Source organism: Oncorhynchus nerka, linkage group LG8 (genome assembly GCF_034236695.1).
Source record: "Oncorhynchus nerka isolate Pitt River linkage group LG8, Oner_Uvic_2.0, whole genome shotgun sequence".
NCBI classification, from domain to species: Eukaryota; Metazoa; Chordata; class Actinopteri; order Salmoniformes; family Salmonidae; genus Oncorhynchus; species Oncorhynchus nerka.
Window position 1 is genome coordinate 42757626 of NC_088403.1, and position 6879 is coordinate 42764504.

Sequence of the window (6879 nt, forward strand, 5' to 3'; positions counted from 1 at the left end):
TCTCTGATAAGACGGAAGAGTGTATCCCTGTTTGACATTTGAAAACGATCCTTTTTCCCTCCAGTCCAGTTCCACACCCCATATCTGTCTTTTTGTCTGCCTGTCGGTCTGTCTGCACAACTGGCAAATGGGAAGCAGTTCTACTGTTCCTTCCTGGTCTCCGTAACAATGGAGCTCCCTGGTCTCCGTAACAACGGAGCTCTCCGTTCTTAAAAGCATCCGAAGTGACAGTGAGGAGTGTGATATAGCTATCTTATAGTAACACAGTGTCATGGTAGTGGGACGCCGGTGGACGTTGCGTGGTCTCAGATAGACCGTGTTGTATTGTATACCCATAATACCTTGCAAAGTCCACAGACCCACGAATCCAATGATTTTCCAAGACCATATGGCTAAATTGGATACCACAGCACGGCCCAAGGATACGACAGGGAGGATGTATTTGGTTGGAGGGTGAACACGCTAGGTAAACTTACTATATCTGATATGATACGCACGCACACACACACACACACATACACGCATCAAATCCACACAAAAGGAAATTGCAACCTTCCCCAAAAAACTACCCCTCATCCCCATCACGCCCATGCAATCTATTGCCCAGATGCCCACTTACCCCCGCAACAACATGCCCTAATCTATGTTGTATCTACTACCACAGAGACAAGGTTGTTGTCATACAAACTGCCTCAGTGCCCAACATACCCACCCAGGAAAGACTGTCTATACCCATGGTCTCCATCTTCACTTAGACTATACAAACGGTTGTCTGGTGAATTGGTGGTTTGTCTGTGTCGTCTAGTATATTGATATATATTTGACCTACAGATATGTGCACAGTATTTCAGAGGGATGTTGGATTCAGTAGGTATATTTTGTCTTGGGACTTATTTGATTATTTGTAAAGGTATGTTGGGTTGTGTGTTTGAGGGAAAGCTGGAAGGACAAAGTTTGGTAGAGATCCAAAGAGATTGGATTGGTTCTAGACTGCTTCATAATGAATTTGTCTCCCATCAGATCATTCAGATTGATCAAAAGACTCTACAGCAGATAATCCACGCTGATCTATCCTTGTACTCAGAGATATTCTCTAGAGAAGTACAAGTCATCCACTGTTCTGAAACATTCTAAACAAACTCTCCTCTCTCCCTTGTCCCCCAGAGCACACAAACACAGCAAAGAGAATGAATGGTGTTTAACCAACAGCCTTAGGGTTTCCTAAAGCACTGTGTAGTAGTATGTGACATGCACTTTACATGTGAAAGCTACTGTATGGATATGTACTAAACCAAGAAGAGGGTACTTCATACTCTAACCATCCCTGATAGCGCTGATTTGATTCGTTTTTTTTTTTAATAGAACGAGTTTACTGTTACTGTGCTACCATTGAGTCGGATCTCGGTCTAATGATGGTAAAGTAAGCATTTTGTTCAGCCCGATTCATTCGCTCTCTGCCGCTGTGATTCTGTTGGGGAGGGCAGCAGGGCAGCGAATGAAACGGGGGTCTGTTCAAAATGATTGATGGAGTGTTGGGAATGGAATGGAAAGATGAACAGGAACACTCGATAGTGTTCTAATGTTTTCTGTCTCGCTGTCGTCAACGGCGATGTTAATCAGCCATGGTTACAATCGCCACGGTTACGCAACTCAGAGCAAAGATAAGATCTCCGTTGTGAATGAATTCTTTCTCGTTATGAATCTGATTAGATGCTTAATTGGTTGATTAAACATAATAGTCATACATACTCATTATTGATCACATTTGATGTACAAACAGTGCTTTGATTTACAATTCTGGTGACTGTTGATGGCTGGTTATCATCTTGCTGTGGGTTTGTGTTCTCCAATTGTACAAATTGTTAATTTTGTCTGAGATTCTTTAGTTTGTAAAAATTATTTTATCTTCTACTAATTATTTCGTCTTATCTAACCAGTATTCTTCCACCATCCCATTTTTTTTCATTTTAATTCCTCACCCATGTTCACCTTGTTCTTAAAACCACTCAACATTTAATCTCTTTAAATCTAGATTTGGTCATTTTGAATGCAGAGATGGTTGTTATTAAAAGCCTGAGCTGTCATGAAGTAGATAGAGCAGAGACGTGTTACAGTTATTAGCATTTTGTATGATAGGGAAGCATGAAAGGTGCCATGGAATGTGTTTCAAACACAGGGAAGATGTATTGTCTCAAACCTGTATTGGTAACATTGCTTGTTCCCAGATCTGTAGGTGTTTCAGCCATCTCCTCTGTCTATGACAGTCAGAGAAAGTTGATTAAAACACATACTGATCTGGGACCAGTCTAGTGGCTAGTGGTAGCTATGCTTGGTGGTGGAGAAGGAGAGAGTAAAGGGCGTTTAGGAAATGGCTTTTCACTTCTTCTTTTTTCTTGGCCTGGTCGCAAAGACAGACGAGGGAAGGAGAGATGGGGGGAGGTCATAGAGGATATGGGGTTGAGGGAAGGAGAGGTCAGGGAGAGCAGGAGGGGAAGGAGGGATGGTGTGGGGGTTGTGGAAGAGGAGATTAGAGTAGAGTAACAGGAGTCGCTCTCTCTCTCTTTATTATTGCATTACCACTTTGGTAATTAAAGGGCGTAAGAGGTTGGAAAAACCAGGGGCGGATGGTTACAGTAGGAACTGTAGACTCTACTGTACCCCAGGCACCCTGAAAACATTCCGTGAAGCTTTGTAGCCACACTAAGGTGCTTTATAACCACTCTATGAAGTTCCATACTGTAGAGTCTAAACTTTTACCCACATCTTTGTGGGTAAAAGTTCAGGCAAAAACGTGGGTGGGGGGGGGTGAGACAGAGATAGCAACAGAGAGGAAGAGGTGAATGACAACTGAGGACGAGGCCAGTCAAACTATTTATACATACATACTACCATTGACATGTATCCACACTATGTGTCCTTGTAGACACTCCAGCAGGGCTCTCCAACCCTGTTCCTGAAGAGCTATCCTCATGTAGGTTTTCGCTCCAACCCCAGTTGTAACTAACCTGATTCGGCTTATCAGCCAGTGATTAGAATCAGGTGCGCTATTTTAGGGTTGGGAGTGAAAACCCACAGGACGGTAGCTCTCCAGGAACAGGGGTACAGCCTGTGTCTCATTGGCAGTGCTGTGAGTGATAGGTTGTCTTTTCTGGTCACCAGTTATTTCGACTGGGTTACATTTTTCACACAACCAGTGTTGTGTTCACATCTGCTATGCAGGGCAACTAGAGAACCAGGAAGTCAAGTGAAAGCGCTATGCTGTTCTGTATGCAGGGTGAGGCTGTGTCCGGAATGACACTCTAGTTTTGACCAGAGCCCTTATCAAAAGTAGTGCACTATATAGGGCAAGGATGGGCAACTGGCGCCGCCCCCTTTTGATGGCCCTTGGATCAATTCAGTTGGGATCTTAACTTACTGTTGCAAGTTAGAATAGTAGAATACACAAGGTTCTCTGCTCTGCTGGCCAGTATTTATCTCCGCTCATACACAAGTAATAAAGGGCTAGTGTACTAATTTGATGGAGAAAATGTATTTTAATTTATAAAAATGTAAATTAGATTTTTCATGGGGTGTTGAAGTACTCTCAGCACCCCTACTTCCCGCAGCTATGCAAACATTTCTCTCCACCCCAAGGCAAAATGTGTAGAATTGCAAAAAAGTACTTCTAAAAAATTCTAAAATGTTCTCTCAGCTGTCAAAAGGGGGGCTGCTAAAATAATTTGCTGCCAATGTGGTGGGGCGTACGCACATATGGGTACGCAGACCCACGAGTAACTGTGGTCCCTCATGACGTGTTCCGTTTTTCTGTGTCCCCAACCCCATCAAAGTTGCCCATCCCTGATATAGGGAATAGGGTGCCATTTCAGACACACGGTCAGGGTTTCCTTTCAAGACTAAAATACATTTAATCTCCTATGGGGAGGTAAGAACCAGCAAGGTTTGTATTTATATATATATAGACTAACTCCACATGGAGATGGAGTTGAAGGCCCATCGCCTGCTGATGGCAGGATAAATGATACAGTAAGGGGCCCTAAACACACACACACACACACTTTACATGCGTCGACGTGAACACAGGCAGGAATGTCTATTCCTCTCCTGAACTGCTTACTGCTTACCCAGCGACACTGAAGAGGCTCCGCGACAGTTAGCTAGAGTTTCAGCCAGACTTTCTCCCCGTGTGCATGCCTGCGTGTGTGTGCGTAATCTGTCGATGTGTCGCAGTGTCTGGTTGCACGGGGAGAGAGACAGAGACCCTTTTCAGTCAAATAGGGCAATGGTCTCCTTACCGAACCACCTGATCCGCTACTGTCTCAGCGGGTTGTGAATGGAAAGACTCCTCCTCCGTCCTAATTGGCACCCTATTCCCTCTGTAGTACACTACTTTTGACCAGGGCCCACATAGGGCTCTGATCAAAAGTAGTGCACTATGTAGGGAATATGGTTCCATTTAGGACAATGGCTCTGTAAAGAGAGAACAGGAGAAGGGGAATAAGAGGAGAAGGGGGGGAGAGGTTAGGAAGAGAGAGAGTTTTTCAGATGCTTGTCGTGGGTTTTGGAGAGAGCCAGACGGATACCTACTGTCTACTTTTATGGCTGTTGGAAGCCGCTGCTGGTGGATGTGGTTTTGGCTCAATGCGTGAAGCTCTGGATGTTGGAATGGACTCTGTGTCGAGGGTATAATGACAGGATAATAGTCATTAATGGGTAAATTATAGCTAGGCTTGGAATGGATTCAGACAGTGCTGCCATTGATATCGAGTAGCCAGGAGTAGCGTAGTTGTACACAGACATGCACATGTAATACACAGATGTAACATATGTAATACACACATGTAACATATGTAATACACACATGTAACATATGTAATACGCACATGTAACATATGTAATACGCACACAAGCACATACTGTAACATGTCAAATTGATCATAATCCCATTTTTCTATATTTTCTAAATGGATGAAAGCACCTACCCATAATGCATGTTTGATCATCGCCCTGTCCTGGGAAGTGTTTTTTTACATTTGTTTTGTTTTCCTTTGTTTTTTTCATCCCCTTCTTCTTTATGTTTATTCCTCTTCCTCTGAACCCTGAAAGAGTCTTACATCTCCTCATTCAACTCAAGGTTCATTTAAGACAAATCTTCATCTCAGTCAAAGACAGAAATGCAGGCGTAAGTTTGTGTCAAAATGTTGTCCGCGCCTGTGAAAAGTAATTAAGACGAGAAGCACAAATGAAAGCTTAATGTTTTGCGAATGATAAATTCAACTGAAACTGTCATTCAAACAAAACACTTTCCACTGAAACCACAAGCAGAACTATGAGGTTTCAAGTCTTTTCCTCTTCATTTCCTTTCCGTGACTACTTGACCATACTGCCCCATGCCAATGTCTCTTCGAACTGTGAACAACTACTGTATTGTGCTTTTGTGCATTTATATGTTATGACTGTTGATGAAAAATACTGTAAGGAACATGGGAGTGGAAGAAACCCTAGGAATAGAAACATGGCGGCCGTTACCATTGATTTGAATGGGGATGGCCATTCTAGGTATTCTATCTCTATGGGTGAAACGCAACTGGACCCTCTACCCCATTTATCTGTGACCATGCATATAGCCTCTGTGTTGTGATAACTAATCGTGCGAACCGTGCTATGTGCATGTTATCCAACCCAAAGTAGCACTGACTGTCTTGGACATGAAATACAGTATGTACCCTTGTTGCATACAATTGTAAATAGCCTAAAAATCTATCTATCTGAAAGGAAGTCTGAATATGTACTTTTAGAAGAAGACAAGACACACCATATTGTAATTTTGTATGTTTGAACAGTTTAAAAGAGGTTTTAGATGCTATATGCACTTTAAGATTAAAACAAACACGAAAACAGTTTCCGGTTGCGTATCCATACCCAAGTTCTGGAAAAAATGTTAAGTGGGATTGATTTTTCTGTAACACCAGACCGGGGTGGGGGGGATTTCTGTGTAACACCAGACATGGTCATTCAGTGGGGTTTCATTCAATTCACTTCAAAGGTCTCAGAGCTTCCTGATCAAATGGTCCACCACCACATTCATTCCTCAGGTAATCTTGAGTGAATACTCTTACTTAACTCCCTTTCCTTCTTTCTTTCTTAATTACATCCAAAGATGTAAAGCAAAGAAACAGCATACTATGATATTATTCTCCCTATTAAGTGGAATAATCCCACCGAATACTGGGGTGTTCTGGGTCCAAATGTCAGTTAAAGTCAAACCAAAGTCTTCTCAGATGGTCTCCCAGGCAACACAAACACAGCCCCATCTGTCAAACTATACTATTGTTATAACGTCACAATCAGAATTGATTATCTATAATATTAAGGTTGAAACACAGCTTCTCTGTATGACCTACTGTAAAAAATCGAAAGGAAAAAATATCACCGTAAATGTACATGTACAGAAATTGAATGATGGCAATTACTGCTGTGCCTAAAAGTGACTCAACAATCTCCTTTATTAGAAATAATAAGAGATATTTGGAGATTTCAAGATTAGATGTATCTGGAGACGCCTTTAAAGTTAACAAATAGACAGCTTTGGTCAAAGACATGGCCATTGCTGTTCATGATTGTTTTTGTTTTTCAACATCCAAAAAATTAAAAGCGGCAAAATATTCACACGTACCTTGCCAAACTTTCCCTTTAGGGGGTCCAACTAAATGACCAATGTCTGAATGAACATACAAATACATATGTTATGTAGACTTGGGTTACATGAAAGTGCCAAGACCTTGACCCCTGCTCGGAACCACCAAGGTCATAAGGTCAAAGGTCATAGAGCAAAGGTTAAGGTGCTGGAGTTTTCATATAGCCCTTTTTTCCTTGATATGG